This window comes from Bufo bufo, chromosome 11, assembly GCF_905171765.1.
Source record: "Bufo bufo chromosome 11, aBufBuf1.1, whole genome shotgun sequence".
NCBI lineage: Eukaryota > Metazoa > Chordata > Amphibia > Anura > Bufonidae > Bufo > Bufo bufo.
This window is the reverse complement of record NC_053399.1, coordinates 72,261,735-72,284,568: the sequence shown is the minus strand read 5'-3', so window position 1 is coordinate 72,284,568 and position 22,834 is coordinate 72,261,735. Positions and strand designations below refer to the sequence as shown.

The following is a 22,834-nucleotide window of genomic DNA, read 5'->3' as shown; positions in this document are numbered from 1 at the left end:
AGATCATTAAGTGACATTTTCTGGTCCTGGCATTTGATAAACAATGGCAAAAATAACAGGGGCGGGGGGGGGGCGTAAGATGTGCGGCCCGCAGAGCCCCCACAGTAGCAACCTATGTTAGTCCCTTTCAGGATAGAAAGACATCACAACCTAATTGGTTAAAGACAAAGGGCAGCTACAAATGTGGACATAACAAATGTATATGCTGTGACCATACCGTGGTAGCTAGGACTTTTAAGTCCACAGCTAATAACAAGGTCTTCCCAGTGAAATCTTATCTCAATTGCAATACCACTTATGCAGTATATCTAATCACATGTCCAATTTGCAGCTTGCAATATGTAGGCTGCACTACAAATTCCATCAAGGTGATAATACATAAGCACATCTCGGATGTGCCGCATCATGGAAGCCGCGGAGTGTCTGCGGCGGTTTTCCATGATGGGGACACATCCGGCATGTTGATTCAAGGCATTGAGAGGGTTAAAGTACCCACAAGAGGAGGCGATCACAGGAGAAAACTCCTGAACAGGGAATCCTTCTGGATATTTCAGCTGAGCACCCGTCACCCTGAGGGACTCAATAAAAGATTGGATCTAATCCTGCAATTGTAAGATAATAAATATGTAGAATATGCTCTCCATTTCCGGTATATGGTTAAATAATGTTATGTTTTCGAGAATACTCAAGGTCAGGAAGTCAGTAGTCGTGGCCCAGTGTATAATGACTCAGAGGTGTCTTTTAAATATAATTATTGAGCTGAGTGTACCTTATTATAGTTATTTAAAAGTTAAACATAACTTTTAATTTGTCAATGTTTAGAATATTGTGACACTAGTACTAAAACAATGTTGGTGTTACACTGCTTTCTTAGGAGAATAACTGATATAGCAGGCAGTTCTTGGTCTGTTCACTCAGGCGGCTTATTTTTTGTAGGGGGTCGTCTTCAGGACAGGGTATCGACGGATGACTCAGCCTAGGTTCTATCCCTAACATAAACTAGTCGTGGTGAGTTGGGAGAACCCTGACATTCCGGGCACTCGTCCTTAAAAGGACGACCCACAGCCGCTGGAACCTCGGATCTATTGCTGCAAATCCCTGACTATATATTCTTCCTATAAGCTGTCCGACGCGTTTCACCACTAGGGGTAGTGGTTCTTCAGGGACACACAAAGAAAAACGCCGGGGCGCCTGGTGCAGTGGCAGCGCTCCCGCACGTATTGTAGGAGGCAGTGGCAACTGAATGATACACAAGTGTCTCTTTTTATGGCGTCTTAGCCCCGCCCATCTGTCTGGTTAGCCTATGGGGATTTCCTGAGCGCTCATTCAGACCACCCCCCCTGGAGACGTCATATCATCCAGAACAAAGCGGATACTGATTGGGCTACTATCTTATATCCTGCCCAATCAGCAGCACCGCGTTCAAACCCGGAAGTGACGTTGGTGGGTGGTGACTAGGTTGCTATGGGGATCTAGCACCGCGTCCCCAGCAGGTCCTGGCAGCTAAAATGTAGAGAACATTTAATTCCTGTGTCTACAGACACAGATAATGCAGTGGGCAAGCAGTCACTATGATTTTATATAGTTTGTAGTACGCGGTTCCAACGTTCACTAGTGGATCCTGCATACACACAAATAGATCATAGCTTTTAAATGAACTTTATGCCACACAAGGCTTAAGGTCCTTGAAGGTCAAAGTGCATTTGGACCATGCAGGATTTCAGGTCCTTGCAGGTCACAGGTGCATCTCTTAAATACCAACTCATTTGTTAACAGTCCATAGAATGTAGTTGCAACATAGCATATATCTTCGCATAAGTATTATGCTATTTTCACTTGATTATTGAATAGTGGTTATTGAATACTTTGAGATCAGATTCGATCAGAATATCCCATTGGACACTGGGAAACTTATATCTGGGTTCTGGGAGAATGTATCCAGCCACATAAGGTGTATTTCCAAGGCAACCTAATCAGAAACTTGGCTGCCTAGAAACTCCAGTATATAGTTTGTCCCACAGGTTATGGCAGATGATTACAGGAAGGGTTTATATGAAATAAATTCATTCATGCCTTGTGGTGTCACAGAATTTACTTTATATGTCCATTTTGTTTCAGCTTTTAGGATCATCTTGTCCCAATCGCCACCTCTCTTAGGTTTGGGGACATGTTGTAGACCCATGAATTTCAGGCAGTTGGTGTTGCCTCTGTGGTACTGTATAACGTGGCGTGCTACTGATGTGTCTTTTTCACTCAGTATATCATTCACATGCTCCCTTATTCGTCTCCTGAATTCTCGTTTTGTCTTGCCCACATAATCTAGTGGGCAAGTACATTGGGCCAGATACACTACCCCAGTGGTGAGGCAGTTTATAAAGTCTTTAATGTGGTATTCTTTATTATCATAGGAGCATGTGAATGACTTCCCTTTTTTGATTTGACCACATGCTAAGCAGCTGCCACATTTAAATGTACCCATGGGCTTTCTGGAGAGCCAAGTGCCTGCTCTTTCTGGCGGTTGAAAGTGGCTATTAACCAATCGGTCTCTCAGACTACGCCCCTTTCTAAAGGTGATTTGTGGGTATGATCCTAAGACTTTATCTAGATCTGGGTCTGCTTTTAAAATGTCCCAGTGTCTAGATATAACATTTTATATTTCCTTGTGCCCACTGTCAAAAGTGCCAATAATCCGTATATTATTCTGATCAATGGTACTATTTGGTCTTTGTTTTTTGGGGATGAGGAGTTGATCCCGCTTCTCACTGCACACAGTTTCATAGGCCGTGCGTAAAATTCCATCGGGATAGCCCCTCTCCCTGAATCTGACTCGCAGATCTGCTGCTTGTTTTTTTAATTTTTTCATTGTTGAACAATTCCTCCGGATTCTATAATACTGGCCCTTGGGGATTCCTTTACGTAAAGGAAAAGGGTGAGCGCTGTCCCAACGGAGAAGGCTATTACCAGCTGTACTCTTGCGGTACACTGAGGTGACAATACTCTGATTGATGCCTCTTTCAATCAGTACATCATGGAATGGTAGTGCGTTTTTGTCGCATGTTGATGTAAATTTGAGGCCTAGATCGTTGTCATTGATGATCCTGACATATTCCGCAAAAGATTCCTCGGTGCCTCTCCATAGGACAAACACGTCATCTATGAACCTCAGCCAAAGAACTACCTTGTCTTGCCACTCTGTATCTTGGGCAGGGAGTAAAAGGTAGCCGTGACCGGGTGGTGTGGCAGAAGGAATTCCATTTCTGCTTCACTAATCAGTTTGTTTCTAAGTCCTTTGTTAAGAATATTTTTCAATTCATCAAGGTACATGGGGCCTGGGTCTTTAGGTAGGAGTTCATATGACTCTCTATTGCTCAGGATTTCTAGACACATTTGTTTGTATTTCCCCATGTCCTTTAGGACAAGATTGCCTCCCTTATCAGAGGCTTTTATTACCACATTCCGGTCTTTTTCTAGTGTTTTGAGGGCCTGATGTTCATTTTTATTTAGATTGCTCCTGCCTCCAGTGGCGTGAATTTGCTTCAGATCTCTAGATACTAATTTGTAAAAGATAGATATATTTAAATCTGGTAGAGGCGGTGGCATTTGTGTGCTTTATAGTTTTAATTGTGTGAATGGGCCTTCTGCCCTATCCTTTTCACCTTCCTCTAGCAGATTTACAAGTGCCCTAGTTGCTTCCAATTCTTGGGCATTCATATTTAATTCTTCACACTGCTTAGAAACAAACTGATTAGTGAAGCAGAAATGGAATTCCTTCTGCCACACCACCCGGTCACGGCTACCTTTTACTCCCTGCCCAAGATACATAAGGGCTTTAGCCCTTTAAAAGGGCGCCCGATAGTTTCTGGGATAGGAAGTATAGGACAAAATGTAGGCATCTATGTGGATAGGATCATTCAGCCATTCGTAACAGCATTACCATCCTATATACGGGACACTTCCGATCTTCTTTTAAAACTGAATGGTATTTGCTTGGATGACTCAATGATCTTTGCATCCATAGATGTCGAGGCGCTTTACAGCTCCATCAGACATGACCTGGGCTTGAATGCAGTGGAGTACTATCTGTCTATGCGTGACAACAGACTGATGGTACACAATAAATTTGTGTTGGATCTACTGAACTTAAGCCTTACAAAGAACTACTTTGTTTTTGACGACCGCCACTACCACCAGCTCAGGGGTACCGCGATGGGCAGATCGTGTGCGCCGTCGTACGCAAATCTACTCCTGGGCTGGGGGGAGACCAATTATATAGGGTCTGAAGCATTGGCAGAGTGGCAAGACAAGGTAGTTCTTTGGCTGAGGTTCATAGATGACGTGTTTGTCCTATGGAGAGGCACCGAGGAATCTTTTGCGGAATATGTCAGGATCATCAATGACAACGATTTAGGCCTCAAATTTACATCAACATGCGACAAAAACGCACTACCATTCCTTGATGTACTGATTGAAAGAGGCATCAATCAGAGTATTGTCACCTCAGTGTACCGCAAGAGTACAGCTGGTAATAGCCTTCTCTGCTGGGACAGCTCTCACCCTTTTCCTTTACGCAATGGAATCCCCAAGGGCCAGTATTATAGAATCCGGAAGAATTGTTCAACAATGAAAAAATTAAAAAAAACAAGCAGCAGATCTGCGAGTCAGATTCAGGGAGAGGGGCTATCCCGATGGAATTTTACGCACGGCCTATGAAACTGTGTGCAGTGAGAAGCGGGATCAACTCCTCAGCCCCAAAAAACAAAGACCAAATAGTACCATTGATCAGAATAATATACGGATTATTGGCACTTTTGACAGTGGGCACAAGGAAATATAAAATGTTATATCTAGACACTGGGACATTTTAAAAGCAGACCCAGATCTAGATAAAGTCTTAGGATCATACCCACAAATCACCTTTAGAAAGGGGCGTAGTCTGAGAGACCGATTGGTTAATAGCCACTTTCAACCGCCAGAAAGAGCAGGCACTTGGCTCTCCAGAAAGCCCATGGGTACATTTAAATGTGGCAGCTTCTTAGCATGTGGTCAAATCAAAAAAGGGAAGTCATTCACATGCTCCTCTAATAATAAAGAATACCACATTAAAGACTTTATAAACTGCCTCACCACTGGGGTAGTGTATCTGGCCCAATGTACTTGCCCACTAGATTATGTGGGCAAGACAAAACGAGAATTCAGGAGACGAATAAGGGAGCATGTGAATGATATACTGAGTGAAAAAGACACATCAGTAGCACGCCACGTTATACAGTACCACAGAGGCAACACCAACTGCCTGAAATTCATGGGTCTACAATATGTCCCCAAACCTAAGAGAGGTGGCGATTGGGACAAGATGATCCTAAAAGCTGAAACAAAATGGACATATAAAGTAAATTCTGTGACACCATAAGGCATGAATGAATTTATTTCATATAAACCCTTCCTGTAATCATCTGCCATAACCTGTGGGACAAACTATATACTGGAGTTTCTAGGCAGCCAAGTTTCTGATTAGGTTGCCTTGGAAATGCACCTTATGTGGCTGGATACATTCTCCCAGAACCCAGATATAAGTTTCCCAGTGTCCAATGGGATATTCTGATCGAATCTGATCTCAAAGTATTCAATAACCACTATTCAATAATCAAGTGAAAATAGCATAATACTTATGTGAAGATATATGCTATGTTGCAACTACATTCTATGGACTGTTAACAAATGAGTTGGTATTTAAGAGATGCACCTGTGACCTGCAAGGACCTGAAATCCTGCATGGTCCAAATGCACTTTGACCTTCAAGGACCTTAAGCCTTGTGTGGCATAAAGTTCATTTAAAAGCTATGATCTATTTGTGTGTATGCAGGATCCACTAGTGAACGTTGGAACCGCGTACTACAAACTATATAAAATCATAGTGACTGCTTGCCCACTGCATTATCTGTGTCTGTAGACACAGGAATTAAATGTTCTCTACATTTTAGCTGCCAGGACCTGCTGGGGACGCGGTGCTAGATCCCCATAGCAACCTAGTCACCACCCACCAACGTCACTTCCGGGTTTGAACGCGGCGCCGCTGATTGGGCAGGATATAAGATAGTAGCCCAATCAGTATCCGCTTTGTTCTGGATGATATGACGTCTCCAGGGGGGGTGGTCTGAATGAGCGCTCAGGAAATCCCCATAGGCTAACCAGACAGATGGGCGGGGCTAAGACGCCATAAAAAGAGACACTTGTGTATCATTCAGTTGCCACTGCCTCCTACAATACGTGCGGGAGCGCTGCCACTGCACCAGGCGCCCCAGCGTTTTTCTTTGTGTGTCCCTGAAGAACCACTACCCCTAGTGGTGAAACGAGTCGGACAGCTTATAGGAAGAATATATAGTCAGGGATTTGCAGCAATAGATCCGAGGTTCCAGCGGCTGTGGGTCGTCCTTTTAAGGACGAGTGCCCGGAATACAGCCTGTCAGGGTTCTCCCAACTCACCACGACTAGTTTATGTTGGGGATAGAACCTAGGCTGAGTCATCCGTTGATACCCTGTCCTGAAGACGACCCCCTACAAAAAATAAGCCGCCTGAGTGAACAGACCAAGAACTGCCTGCTATATCAGTTATTCTCCTAAGAAAGCAGTGTAACACCAACATTGTTTTAGTACTAGTGTCACAATATTCTAAACATTGACAAATTAAAAGTTATGTTTTAAATAACTATAATAAGGTACACTCAGCTCAATAATTATATTTAATGTTATGTTTTCAACACAATGTAAACTGCTTTTTTATTTGAAGATTGACACATGTGAATGGCAGCATGGAATGTAGGTCATGTGATAACCCAATCAAGTGCACAGGTGGGAGTCCACTATATCTGCTGCATTCATTTGTATCTTACTATGTCAGGAGTAAGGGCTCACATTCTAAGTAGCCCGAAACATGTAGACTAAGATTGTTTTTCCTGGATGCATTTTTATACCGCGTCAATAAAGTATTGATTTTTACCTCTGCGAGATTGAGCTGGATTTTGCTTTTCGTTTGGACTTCAAGTTACCCGCATCCAGGTGCGGTTTTCTCCGTGCTCATAGCAGAGGAGGAGCAGGTGAGAGCATCTTTTTTTTCTCAATTGTTATGTGGTTGATGTGATAGTGATATATATTCTCTACTTTAGATGTTCTTTTGTGTCGAACATTGATATGTTTCTTAGCAAATGGATTGTATAACTTTTTAATTGAAGATTTGATGCATGTGAATGGCAACGTTTCTTTTGGGTCACGTGATAGGGGCACAGGTGTGGACCCACTATATATGCTGCATTTAGTTGTGTCTTCAGTATGTCATGAGTAAGGGCTTACATACCTGATAGCCTGAAACGCGTAGACAAAGACTGGTTGTACTGGATGTATATTTTTAACCGCGGAAATAAAGTACCGTTGAACCTATGTGAGACTGAGCTGGATGTTCGCTTTCTGTTTGGATTTCAAGTTATCCGCATCCAAGTGCGGTTTATCTTCCGTGCTCATAGCAGGGAAGGGGCAGGTGAGAGCCGTGTCATTAACCTGTTTTTCTGTAGTCTATGGTGTCACACTGCCACATGCTGAAACACAACTTGGATGGATTTTTGGCGACTGTCACAGTATGTCGCATGTTGCTGTGCGACACCATTGACTATCATTACAGGCGCAGTGTAGCCCTAGCCTTAATAATGCAAAATCAAAAGCATTCAATATCTCGCTCCCATAGTTGGAAGTTTCATGACTCTTATTTCCCATTCTGCTAACAGCCTCCTACAATACACTTTACTCACACAATCACCCACCGTTCCTCAGAAAGCTGAGACTTCTAGAAAGGTGGAGCGTCTACCACATATCTCGGATCAGGTGAGTTAACTCTAGACATAAACTCAGAGGAGGTCTCAGGTACCGAATTATCAAAAATCCCACCAAGCAGCTCAGATAGCTCAGTTAGCCTCCTTCACTCCATCAGAGATGCCCCTCGTTGGAGACTGCTCCCCTGTCCATTGACTCTGTTCTATGGACTCCATCTGCCTCTCCACCCACTATTACTTATCCCATCCTTAACTCCTTAATGACCGGGAAATTTTCCATTTTTTTAATTTTTGTTTTTCATTCCCTCTTCCCAAAGCCATAACTTTTTTATTTTTCCATTCACATAGCCGTATGAGGACGTGTTTTTTTGCGAAACAAGTTGTACTAACTAATGGAACCATTTACGGTTGCATACAATGTAGTGGGAAACTTTTTTATTGTTATGTTTATGGAGCTGTGTGGGGGCTCATTTTTTACAGGGTAGTCTGTGCTTTTCATTGATACCATGTTGGGGTGTGTATGTCTTTTTGATCACTTTTTATTAAAAAAAAATTGTAGGAGCTGAAGTGACAAAAAACTGTGGATCATGACTTTTTCCAGTTTTGCTGCTTGCCGTATGGAATAAATATTTTTATATTTTAATACTACAGTGTTTTCACATGAGGTGATACTCATGATGTACTTTTATTTTAATTTTGGGGAAAGGGAAGGGGGGTTATTTGATTTTTTTTTCTTTTTCATATACATTTTAAAGGGATTCTGTCACCAGGTTTCACCCCTGTCAGCTAAACATATGCTGATGTTCAGGGCGTCTTCACGATTCCTAATGTGGGCTTATAAATGTCATCTGTGGGCTTATTTAGCTAAAAAACAGCTATTACTAACCTGTCAGTCAAATAAATAAGGTGCCCAAGGGGATGTTAATGGGTGCAAGATGCCCGCCGCACCCACCGCCGTTCGTGCCCAGCGCCGCCTTTCCGGACTTCTGCGCCGCCTCCTAATCCTCTGTGCCGCCTCTCGCTCTCCCTCCCTCCCCCCTCCTCCTGCTGTAAGATCTCGCGCATACAGGGGTTGAGCGAAGTGCATGCGCACTTCGCTGTAAGAAGCCAAATGGAGAAGTCCGCACGGGCGCATCAGGCAGAGCCCTGTGCGCAAGCGCGAGATCTTACAGCAGAAGGAGGGGGGAGGGAGGGAGAGCGAGAGGCGGCACAGAGGATTAGGAGGCGGCGCAGAAGTCCGGAAAGGCGGCACTGGGCACGAACGGCGGTGGGTGCGGCGGGCATCTTGCACCCATTAACATCCCCTTGGGCACCTTATTTGTTTGACTGACAGGTTAGTAATAGCTGTTTTTTAGCTAAATAAGCCCACAGATGACATTTATAAGCCCACATTAGGAATCGTGAAGACGCCCTGAACATCAGCATATGTTTAGCTGACAGGGGTGAAACCTGGTGACAGAATCCCTTTAACATTTTTTTTTAACACTTCTTTTTATAGTTCCCCTATGAAACTACAGCATGCCATCATTAGATTGATTTTCTCATAGACTCCAATGCATTAGCAGGTACCCGGCAGCTATGGCGTCCGCTGCTCGCATCAGTGGGCCCCATAATTAAAGTATCAACCAACAAGCATATATACGTAAGGCGGATGAAAATGGGTTAAGCATTCTCTCAATATTTGAGACGCGGTCAAAAACCCAGCTCAGTTACTTTCTCCTCACCTGCCTCTTCTACCACTTATAAAAAAACATTATTTCCCCCGGGACAGGAGACTTCGGACCGACAAAGGACTGACTAGGATTTATCACTTAGACGGCGTGGCTGCAGTCACCTCCTTACTAAGCAGATATGAGCCACCGTCCATAGAAACCTCATATTACCTTCCACTAAAACATTTAATTGAATCCTTTCTCCCCTCCATCTTTGACTGCTATTGAGGCCTCATGCACACGACCGTTTTTTTTTCCCCCGTTTCCGTTCCATTTTTTGCTTTCCGTATACGGTCCGTATATGAAACCATTAATTTAAATGGGTCCGCAAAAAAAAAACTGAATGTACTCCATATGCATTTCGTTTCCATATTTCCGTTTTTCCGTTCAAAGATAGAACAAGTCCTATTATTCTATTAGGGGACAGACGTTCCCTTTATTCCCTTATTCTATTAGGGGACAGACGTTCCGTTCCACAAAAAACAGAATGCACACGGATGTCATCCTTATTTTTTGCGGATCGCAAAATACTGAAAAAGCCATACGGTCGTGTGCAATAGGCCTGAATCTTACTGCAGACCAGAGCAGCCGATGTGGATCCTGCTGCTGAAGGAGGGGAGGAGAAAAAGTTTTTTTTTTTACTTTCTGTGAAGGGGTAAAGTCCTGGGCATATTTCTGAGGGGGCACAGCTGGGCATATTACTATGAGGGGGCACAGTTGGACAAATTACTGAGGGGCACAGCTGGGCACATTACTATGAGGGGGCACAGCTGGGCACATTACTATGAGGGGGCACAGCTGTGCATATTACTATGAGGGGGCAAAGTCCTGGGCATATTTCTGAGGGGCACAGCTGGGCATATTACTATGAGGGGACACAGCTGTGCAAATTACTATGAGGGGGCACAGCTGGGCATATTACTATGAGGGGGCACAGTCCTGGACATATTACTATGAGGGGGCACAGTCCTGGGCATATTACTATGAGGGGGCACAGTTGGACATATTACTGAGGGGCACAGCTGGGCATATTACTATGAGGGGCACAGCTGGGCATATTACTATGAGGGGGCACAGCTGGGCATATTACTATGAGGGGGCACAGCTGGGCATATTACTATGAGGGGGCACAGTCCTGGGCATATTTCTGAGGGGGCACAGCTGGGCATATTACTATGAGGGGGCACAGCTGGGCATATTACTGAGGGGCACAGCTGGGCATATTACTATGAGGGGGCACAGTTGGACATATTACTGAGGGGCACAACTGGGCATATTACTATGAGGGGACACAGCTGTACATATTACTATGAGGGGGCACAGCTGTGCATATTACTATGAGGGGGCACAGTCCTGGGCATATTTCTGAGGGGGCACAGCTGGGAATATTACTATGAGTGGGCACAGCTGGGCATATTACTATGAGGGGGCACAGCTGGGCATATTACTATGAGGGGGCACAGTCCTGGGCATATTACTATGAGGGGGCACAGCTGGGCATATTACTATGAGGGGGCACAGCTGGGCATATTTCTGAGGGGGCACATAACTGGGCATAATCTGTGAAGGGGGCACACTGCTCACATAAATACTGTGGGGTGGGGGAATAATTACTATGTGGGGGCATTTACAGGATTTGGTGGGATTAGGAGTTTAATTATGTTTTGGGCGGAGTTAGAGGCGTGGCCACATAGTGTCCCTCTTCCTTCTGTTCACAAGTGGGGAGGTATGAGGTTTGTTATGACCTCCCCCTCCCTTTGCAACTTTGTGGGAACTCAGGCACGAGCACATTTTCATGAAACACAATTAGTGTCTAGCAGAGTGTTTCAGGACACAGCACAAGTTTCCCTCGAGTCTCTCTGTTCTCTCTGACAGCGCGGCGCAGGAACACGGCAGGCAGAAAACTTTGAGAGATAGCTGCGCTTTTATTGGTGGCTGATGGGACTCCTCCTCCTGACCGCCGTCACTGCTCCACTTTCCTCCAGCGCATCATTGACCCCCATCTCACTGCACTGTGTACGCATGCGCAGTGTAGACTTCAGAGTTCCGTGCACAGGTTTTACTGGCTGTGTTTTTTTCTGCTGGATGCTACAGGCGGCAGAAGTAAACACCCGGGTTTTGCGGACTGTAAATTTACGGACAGTTGGCAACACTGGCTAGGTGAAGGCATTTTTTTCTTAAAAGCGAAGCATAGTGACCGGTCTGGTCACAAATGGCAACAATAAAGTCTTGTCACCATTTATGATATTAAGTCGCACTGGCGAACATTGTGGTCATCATCTGGAGCACTGTCATGTCTGAGAAGAGCAGCGCTATCACTAATACCTGCCCCCCGCTGTATAACACATAATGGGAGCAGTGACCCCCTCCCCGGATAACACACAGGTAAGTGTTCTAGGACTGACCTCATCAGAACCTGCATTGTGCCTCCACATGGAGGAGGTGTCATATGTCCTGAGAGACATCTGGAGGGACAGGAAGGACACATCTGCTTCTATGGGGCGGATTATGGGTCTGAGCAACCCCCAGGTTATACAGAGCTGTAATATGCACATGAGCCCTTACCGCCATAGAGCGCTCATCTCTGCCTGTGCTACATTACCGCTGTATGGCGGTATTATTACTGATGACCCCGGCTGTAATTTACTCAGAATGGAGACGATTGCTGCTCGTTATCAATAAGTAATGATCAATACCAGCAGAATCCAGAGAAACCCTGAATGTAGTGTAATGTCTACTAATAATTCATCCCCCAAATAACTGACTGAGCGAGGGCAGAGCCACATGTGTCCTGTAGTAATGTGAGGAGGAGAACAGGGGCCACAATAGATGATGGAGGAAAGAGAATGGGTGCCACAGTAGATGGTGGCGGAATGAGAATGGAGGACACAGGGGCCACAATAGATGATGGAGGAATGAGAATGGGGGCCACAGACTAAGGGTGACAATAGATGGTGGAGGAAGAAGAATGTAGGCCACAGGGATCATAATAGATGGTGGAGGAAGGAGGCCAGAGGAACCACAATAGTTGATGGAGGAAGGAGAATGGAGGCTACAGGAACCACAATACACTGCGTGCAGAATTATTAGGCAAATGAGTATTTTGACCACATCATCTTCTTTATGCATGTTGTCTTACTCCAAGCTGTATAGGCTCGAAAGCCTACTACCAATTAAGCATATTAGGTGATGTGCATCTTTGTAATGAGAAGGGGTGTGGTCTAATGACATCAACACCCTATATTAGGTGTGCATAATTATTAGGCAACTTCCTTTCCTTTGGCAAAATGGGTCAAAAGAAGGACTTGACAGGCTCAGAAAAGTCAAAAAATTGTGAGATATCTTGCAGAGGGATGCAGCACTCTTAAAATTGCAAAGCTTCTGAAGCGTGATCATCGAACAATCAAGCGTTTCATTCAAAATAGTCAACAGGGTCGCAAGAAGCGTGTGGAAAAACCAAGGCGCAAAATAACTGCCCATGAACTGAGAAAAGTCAAGTGTGCAGCTGCCAAGATGCCACTTGCCACCAGTTTGGCCATATTTCAGAGCTGCAACATCACTGGAGTGCCCAAAAGCACAAGGTGTGCAATACTCAGAGACATGGCCAAGGTAAGAAAGGCTGAAAGACGACCACCACTGAACAAGACACACAAGCTGAAACGTCAAGACTGGGCCAAGAAATATCTCAAGACTGATTTTTCTAAGGTTTTATGGACTGATGAAATGAGAGTGAGTCTTGATGGGCCAGATGGATGGGCCCGTGGCTGGATTGGTAAAGGGCAGAGAGCTCCAGTCCGACTCAGACGCCAGCAAGGTGGAGGTGGAGTACTGGTTTGGGCTGGTATCATCAAAGATGAGCTTGTGGGGCCTTTTCGGGTTGAGGATGGAGTCAAGCTCAACTCCCAGTCCTACTGCCAGTTTCTGGAAGACACCTTCTTCAAGCAGTGGTACAGGAAGAAGTCTGCATCCTTCAAGAAAAACACGATTTTCATGCAGGACAATGCTCCATCACAAGCGTCCAAGTACTCCACAGCGTGGCTGGCAAGAAAGGGTATAAAAGAAGAAAATCTAATGACATGGCCTCCTTGTTCACCTGATCTGAACCCCATTGAGAACCTGTGGTCCATCATCAAATGTGAGATTTACAAGGAGGGAAAACAGTACACCTCTCTGAACAGTGTCTGGGAGGCTGTGGTTGCTGCTGCACGCAATGTTGATGGTGAACAGATCAAAACACTGACAGAATCCATGGATGGCAGGCTTTTGAGTGTCCTTGCAAAGAAAGGTGGCTATATTGGTCACTGATTTGTTTTTGTTTTGTTTTTGAATGTCAGAAATGTATATTTGTGAATGTTGAGATGTTATATTGGTTTCACTGGTAAAAATAAATAATTGAAATGGGTAAATATTTGTTTTTTGTGCCTAATAATTATGCACAGTAATAGTCACCTGCACACACAGATATCCCCCTAAAATAGCTAAAACTAAAAACAAACTAAAAACTACTTCCAAAAATATTCAGCTTTGATATTAATGAGTTTTTTGGGTTCATTGAGAACATGGTTGTTGTTCAATAATAAAATTAATCCTCAAAAATACAACTTGCCTAATAATTCTGCACTCCCTGTAGATGGTGGAGGGGGAGAATAGAGGCCACAGACTGAGGGCCACAATAGATGGAGGAAGGAGAGCTCTCAGCAGCTGATGACGCTGACACAAGTTCCTCCAGCTTTATGACTATTGTACATTCATGTGCTGCCATCATCACTGATTTATGACATGCCATAAAGTGAGGACACTCCTCAGGGTCCTGGATTTCTAGGACATGGACATATCATATAGCTGCCGCCATTCCTGACATCCACCACACACCATCCAGTTGGCATCTGGAATAAGGAATAACCCGTCCCTGAAGATACTTGACCTGTCTGGTAACCGTCTGTCTGGTCCTCACTTCAGTGACTTGATGGAGGCTCTGTCCAGTCCGGCCTGCAGGATAGAGGAATTACAGTGAGTATAAGAGATGTGTACAGGACGGAGACATGTGGGGCACAAGTTATACATGGAGTTTATACTATTTTATAATCCGCACCATTGTTATGTCTATGAGATAAACTGCTGACTAGGGTTGTCACGATACCAACATTTTGATTCGATTTCGATACCATAAAAATGGATTGCGATACTCTATACCATTCGATACCATGCAAAAAAACACCAAAAAAGCTGCGTGCATTCCGCACTTTATGGAATGTCCGGCCAATAATAGAACAGTCCTATTTTTTGGGGTACAAGGTGACTAAAAATGGCGAATTGTGCGTTTTTTTTTTTTTTTTTTTTTTTTCTGTTACGGCGTTCACTGCATAGGAGATATTTTTTTATATTTTAATAGTTTGCACTTTTTCGGGGGCAATATGTAATATGTTTATTTTTTATAGTTTATAAATTTTATACGTAATATTGGGAAAGGGGGTGATTTAAACTTAAAAATTAATAACTATTCGCCCCCTTAGGGCTAGAACCCTTGTCCTATTCCCCCTGATAGAGATCTATTACAGTGAATAGGATCTTACACTCTCCCTGCTGCCCTGGGCTTTGTGCACACGGCAGCAGGGAGCTTAACATGGGGGGCTTCAGTAGCATCCTGGCTGCCATGGTAACCGATCGGAGCCCCGCGATTACACTGCTGAGGCTCTGATCGGAACAGCCACCAATGAAGAGGAGGGTAGGAGATCCTGTGGCCACTGCATCCAATGAATATAACATTGGGAGGGGGTGCCTGTGGCCACTGCGCCACCAATGATTCTAATACTGGGGGGGTTGAGGGGACATGCGATCTGCCGAACTGTGGCAATTAACCCCTCAGGTGCCACACCTGAGGGGTTAATTTCCGCGGTTTGGCGGATCACATGCCCTGTCATAGAGGGCCGGGTATGTGATACCGCCGCCGGCACCCACTGCCTACACTTGAATTAATGTGTTAATTACATTCATTGGTGGCACAGTGGCCACAGCCCCTCCCCTCATCCTCACTACAATGATCTTATTGGTGGCAGCGGCAGCCACGTCACAGGGGGGAGGGGGTCCCTCCTTCTCCATTGTGCTGCTGAGTAGAACATGGTGCGCGCTGAGAGCAGGGAGCGCCATGTTCTCTAACAGATAACAGCGCAGCCTAGTATCGTTAAATAGTAAGACCCAGTGTCATATCGATCCGGGTCTAAAAGTATTGATTGGGTATTGATACTTCAATATCCGGTGCAACTCTATTCCTGTCACTGCCCTGTGGTGTCCGGCCACGCTTCTTCTTCTGCGAGGTTATTTTTAAGTATTTGTGTGCGACACACACAGTTCTGGTACACACACAGCTCTGCTATACACACTCAGCACTGCCATACACACAACATTACCATACTCACATACAGCTCTGCTATACACACATACAGATCTGCTATACACACAGCACTACCATACTCACATACAGCTCTGATATACAGACAGCACTGCCACACTCACATACAGCCTTCTACACCCATACAGGTCTGTTACATACATACAGCTCTACTATACACATACAGCTCTGCAACATACACACTGTTCTGCTATACCCATACAGCCAGGGACGTACATAGAAATTACTGGGCCCTATGGCAAGAATCTGAATTGGGCCCTCTTGTGAGAGACCCATAGCACCCCTTAGGGTACGTGCACATCTGCCGCAGAGGTTACAGCAGAAGCCTCAGTTGCAGATTCTGGCAAAAAAAAAAAAAGGGCAAAATAATGCTGCATGCTGGATCTTGACTGACCCCATTATTGTGAATGGGATCCGGCAGGTGCCGGCAGTGTTTGGCATATGCTGGATCTGGCGATTCTGGTATTCTGCTGGTGGCTGGAACAAAATACCAAAATCTGATCGCAAGTGATTACCTACTGTAGCCTTACCCGATGAACTGTGCCCGCTGCTGCTACTTCTTATATAGTGCCATCCTTCCCCTATGGACTGTGCCTGCTGCTGCTACTTCTTATATGGTGTGTCACCCTTCCCCATGGACTGTGCCCGCTGCTGCTACTACTTTATATAGTGTGCCATCCTTCCCCCATGGACTTTTGCCTGCTGCTGCTTCACCCCTTCCCCAGGGCCTGGGGCAGATATTCACCGAGCTGGACTGGAGTCTGGACTGGTGACACTGCTGGGTCAGGTCTGGACTGGTCAGTCAGGTCACAGTGTGACGTGTACTGGTAGATAATGCTGTTGGTTTCCATGATGACACGCTGTTTTCGTGCTTAAGAAGGCGGCGCAAACATACGCGCTGACGTACAGCCCGACGAAGCGCAACTAGCGCAAAACGTCCGTCGCTGTTTGGTGCGTGTAGTTTGTTCGTCTGCCCCATGCCGCAAGCACTTGGAATCTGATTTAACCGAATAAAGCATCAAGTCTGAACTTCACACTGGTGAGCGCCGCTTGTTGTTCTCTCCTTTGAACTTGTGCATATTCGCCCGTGCTTCTCTCCAGCTGTGCACCACCGTGAGTGGGATACATCAGGGGGCTATTGGGATTGCCGGCGTCCTCCGATTGCTGCATTTGAATGTTCACAGCTGTGCCGCCTTGTTATCTCTGCCGTTAAGCTGATTTATTCCAGTCACAACTGATGTTTCTCTGACTGCTGCAGAACCTCCTAATACTCGCCTCAGCTGCTGCAGAACCTCCTAATACACACCTCAGCTGCTGCAGAACCTCCTAATACACACCTCAGCTGCTGCATAACCTCCTAATACACACCTCAGCTGCTGTAGAACCTCCTAATACACACCTCAGCCACTGTAGAACCTCCTAATACACACCTTAGCCACTGTAGAACCTCCTAATACACACCTCAGCTGCTGCAGAACCTCCTAATATACACCTCAGCTGCTGCAGAACCTCCTAACACACACCTCAGCTGCTGCAGAACCTCCTAACACACACCCCAGCTGCTGCAGAACCTCCTAACACAAATGCTCTGTAATACCAAACACATCCTCTATACACTGTACGGCTCTATAATAACAAACACATCCACTATACACTGTATTGCTCTGTAATACCAAACACATCCACTATACACTGTACGGCTCTATAATACCAAACACATCCACTATACACTGTACGGATGTAGTAAAGTTGACACTCATAATTTATGAGACATGTTATTTAAACTAATTGCGTTAAGCAAACACCTTCAATTGCTTTTCAATGGCTTTTGTCTTAAGATAACACGATGAGTTAAGAAATTTGAGTTAAGAGATTGAGTGTTAACCCTGCTACATCTGTACTGCTCTGTAATATAAAACACATCCACTATACACTGTACTGCTCTGTAATACCAAACATATCTACTATACACTATACTGCTCTGTAATACCAAACACATCCACTATACACTGTACTGCTCTGTAATACCAAACATATCCACTATACACTGTACTACTCTATAATACCAAACACATCCGCTATACACTGTACTGCTCTGTAATACCAAACACATCCACTATACACTGTACTGCTCTGTAATACCAAACATATCCTCTATACACTGTACTGCTCTGTAATACCAAACACATCCACTATACACTGTACTGCTCTGTAATACCAAACATATCCACTATACACTGTACTGCTCTATAATACCAAACACATCCACTATACACTGTACTGCTCTGTAATACCAAACACATCCGCTATACACTGTACTGCTCTGTAATACCAAACACATCCACTATACACTGTACGGCTCTATAATACCAAACACATCCACTATACACTGTACGGATGTAGTAAAGTTGACACTCATAATTTATGAGACATGTTATTTAAACTAATTGCGTTAAGCAAACACCTTCAATTGCTTTTCAATGGCTTTTGTCTTAAGATAACACGATGAGTTAAGAAATTTGAGTTAAGAGATTGAGTGTTAACCCTGCTACATCTGTACTGCTCTGTAATATAAAACACATCCACTATACACTGTACTGCTCTGTAATACCAAACATATCTACTATACACTATACTGCTCTGTAATACCAAACACATCCACTATACACTGTACTGCTCTGTAATACCAAACATATCCACTATACACTGTACTACTCTATAATACCAAACACATCCGCTATACACTGTACTGCTCTGTAATACCAAACACATCCACTATACACTGTACTGCTCTGTAATACCAAACATATCCTCTATACACTGTACTGCTCTGTAATACCAAACACATCCACTATACACTGTACTGCTCTGTAATACCAAACATATCCACTATACACTGTACTGCTCTATAATACCAAACACATCCACTATACACTGTACTGCTCTGTAATACCAAACACATCCGCTATACACTGTACTGCTCTGTAATACCAAACACATTCACTATACACTGTACTGCTCTGTAATACCAAACATATCCTCTATACACTGTACTGCTCTATAATACCAAACACATCCGCTATACACTGTACTGCTCTGTAATACCAAACACATCCACTATACACTGTACTGCTCTGTAATACCAAACATATCCTCTATACACTGTACTGCTCTATAATACCAAACACATCCGCTATACACTGTACTGCTCTGTAATACCAAACACATCCGCTATATACTGTACTGCTCTGTAATACCAAACACATCCACTATACACTGTACTGCTCTGTAATACCAAACACATCCGCTATACACTGTACTGCTCTGTAATACCAAAACATCCGCTATACAATGTACTGCTCTGTAATACCAAACACATCCGCTATACACTGTACTGCTCTGTAATACCAAACACATCCACTATACACTGTACTGCTCTATAATACCAAACACATCCACTATACACTGTACTGCTCTGTAATACCAAACACATCCTCTATACACTGTACTGCTCTGTAATACCAAACACATCCGCTATACAATGTACTGCTCTATAATACTAAACACATCCTCTATACACTGTACTGCTCTGTACTTGGGGAGCTGTGAGGAGGTGGCAGCGCTCTCCTGAGCTCCGGTGGGTACAGCTGAGAGGTGCCCCACAGATATCGGACCCCCACAGATCTCATATTAATGACGTGTCCTGGGGATAGGACATCAATATCCAGTTCCTGGATAACCCCTTTAAATTCTTCAGCAGAACCCTATATGATAACATAAAGATTCTAATGATCCCTTTAACACATCAATCGGATGAAAACACAATCAGTAATGTCCTTCATGGAGGAGGTGTCATATGTCCTGAGAGACATCTGGAGGGACAGGAAGGACACATCTGCTTCTATGGGGCGGATTATGGGTCTGAGCAACTCCCAGGTTATACAGAGCTGTAATATGTACATGAGCCCTTACCGCCATAGAGCGCTCATCTCTGCCTGTGCTACATTACAGCTGTATGGCGGTATTATTACTGATGACCTCGGCTGTAATTTACTCAGAATGGAGACGATTACTGCTCGTTATCAATAAGTAATAATCAATACCAGCAGAATCCAGAGAAACCCTGAATGTAGTGTAATGTCTACTAATAATCCATCCCCCAAATAACTTACTGAGCGAGGGCAGAGCCACATGTGTCCTGTAGTAATGTGAGGAGGAGAACAGGGGCCACAATAGATGGTGGAGAAAGGAGAATTGGGGCCACAGGGACCACAATTGATGGTGGAGGAAGGAGAATGGAGGCCACAATAGGTGTGGAGGAAGTTGACTGAGGGCCACATTAGATGGCGGAGGAAGGAGACTGAGGCCCAAGGGACCACAATAGATGGTGGAGGAAGGAGAATGGAGGCCAGAGGGGCCATAGACTGAGGGCCACAATAGATGGTGGAGGAAGGAGAATGGGGCCACAGACTAAGGGCCACAATAGATGGAGGAAGGAGAGCTCTCAGCAGCTGATGACGCTGACACAAGTTCCTCCAGATTTATGACTGTTGTACATTCATGTGCTGCCATCATAACTGATTTATGACATGCCATAAAGTGAGGAGATTCCTCAGGGGTTCTGGATTTCTAGGACATGGACATATCATATAGCTGCCGCCATTCCTGACATCCACCACACACAAGAGGAGGCTTCTAGTGATGACATTTATGGATGTTACTAACAGCCGGGGACATTTTCTCTCCACAGTCACAATCTACAGATTTTATACTAACGCTCTGTGGACGCCTCACCCACATCTCATCTTCTTATTCTTACAGTTTGTGTAATAATCGTCTACCAGACACTTCCTGCATCCAGTTGGCATCTGGAATAAGGAATAACCCGTCCCTGAAGATACTTGACCTGTCTCGTAACCGTCTGTATGGTCCTCACTTCAGTGACTTGATGGAGGCTCTGTCCAGTCCGGCCTGCAGGATAGAGGAATTACTGTGAGTATAAGAGATGTGTACAGGACTGAGACATGTGGGGCACACGTTATACATGGATTTTATTCTATTTTATGCTCCGCACCATTGTTATGTCTATGAGATAAACTGCTGACTAGGGTTGTCACGATACCAACATTTTGATTCGATTTTGATACCATAAAAAAGTATTGCTATACTCTATACCATTCGATACCATGCAAAAAAAATAAAACACCAAAAAAGCCGCGTGCATTCTGCATTTTATGGAAGGTCCGGCCCATAATAGAACAGTCTTTTCCTATTTTTGGGGGACAAGGTGACTAAAAATGGCGAATCGTGCGTTTTTGAATAATTTTTTTCTGTTACGGCATTCACTGCATAGTGATTTTCTTTTATAGTTTGCACATTTTCGGGGGCAATATGTTAATTATTTATAGTTTATAAATTTTATATGTAATATTGTGAAAGGCGGTGATTTAAACTTAATATTTTGGTGTTTCTTTTTTTTTCCTACTTTTTATTTAATAACTATTATCCCCCTTAGGGCTAGAACCCTTGTCCTATTCCCCCTGATAGAGATCTATTACAGTGAATAGGATCTTACACTCTCCCTGCTGCCCTGGGCTTTGTGCACACGGCAGCAGGGAGCTTACCATGGAGGGCTTCAGTAGTGTCCTGGCTGCCATTGTAACCGATCGGAGCCTCGCGAATTCACTGCTGGGGCTCCGATCGAAACTGCCACTGCCACCAATGAAGAGGAGGGTAGGGGATCCTGTGGCCACTGCATCCAATGAATATAACAATGAGGGGGGGGGGATGCCTGTGGGCACTATGCCACCAATGATTATAATCTTGGGGGCGTTATGGGGGACAGCGCACTGCACCACCAATGGTTATAATTCAAAATCCGGGGGGGCGCACTGCGCCACAAATGAATGTAATTAACACATTAACTCAAGTGTAGGCAGCAGGTGCCAGCGGCGGTATCACATACACGGCCTCAATAACAGGGCATGCAATCTGCCGAACCGCGGCAATTAACCCCTCAGGTGCCACACCTGAGGGGTTAATTTCCACGGTTCGGCGGATCGCATGCCTTATCATAGAGGGCCGGGTATGTGATTCCGCCGCCGGCACCCACTGCCTACACTTGAATTAATGTGTTAATTACATACATTGGTGGTGCAGTGGCCACAGCCCCTCCCCTCATCCTCACTACAATGATCTTATTGGTGGCAGCGGCAGCCACGTCACAGGGGGGAGGGGGTCCCTCCTTCTCCATTGTGCTGCTGAGTAGAACATGGTGCGCGCTGAGAGCAGGGAGCGCCATGTTCTCTAACAGATAACAGCGCAGCCTAGTATCGTTAAATAGTAAGACCCAGTGTCATATCGATCCGGGTCTAAAAGTATTGATTGGGTATTGATACTTCAATATCCGGTGCAACTCTATTCCTGTCACTGCTCTGTGGTGTTTGGCCACGCTTCTTCTTCTGCTAGGTTATTTTTAAGTATTTGTGTGCGACACACACAGTTCTGGTACACACACAGCTCTGCTTTACACACTCAGCACTGCCATACACACAACATTACCATACTCACATACAGCTCTGCTATACACACATACAGCTCTGCTATACACACAGCATTGTCATACACAGACAGGACTGCCACACTCACATACAGCCTTCTACACCCATACAGGTCTGTTACATACATACAGCTCTACTACACACATACAGCTCTGCTACATACATACTGTTCTGCTATACCCATACAGCCAGAGGCGTACATAGAAATTACTGGGCCCTATGGCAAGAATCTGAATTGGGCCCTCTTGTGAGTGACCCATAGCACCCCTTAGGGTACGTGCACATCTGCCGCAGAGGTTACAGTAGAAGCCTCAGTTGCAGATTCTGGCAAAA

The 22,834-nt window shown here is 44.7% G+C and overlaps 2 protein-coding genes and 1 long non-coding RNA gene across 3 annotated transcripts in view; 1 reads left to right on the top strand and 2 right to left on the bottom strand.

Annotated features, from left to right (window-relative positions):
• The window catches only part of LOC120981622 (NACHT, LRR and PYD domains-containing protein 3-like), a 3,400,916-nt gene that overhangs the window by 2,774,572 nt on the left and 603,510 nt on the right, over positions 1–22,834 (bottom strand). The window lies entirely within an intron of this gene.
• Positions 1–22,834, top strand: part of LOC120981623 (NACHT, LRR and PYD domains-containing protein 12-like) — an 840,242-nt gene that overhangs the window by 688,997 nt on the left and 128,411 nt on the right. The gene's annotated exons all lie outside the window — the stretch shown is intronic.
• LOC120981626 overlaps positions 1–22,834 on the bottom strand; it is an 83,202-nt gene that overhangs the window by 7,628 nt on the left and 52,740 nt on the right. Inside the window, exons 2-3 of the long non-coding RNA XR_005774724.1 lie at positions 20,761–20,931; positions 19,835–19,839 (exon numbers count right to left, since the gene is read on the bottom strand). This is a non-coding gene — a long non-coding RNA (uncharacterized LOC120981626). The remainder of the gene's footprint in view (positions 1–19,834; positions 19,840–20,760; positions 20,932–22,834) is intronic.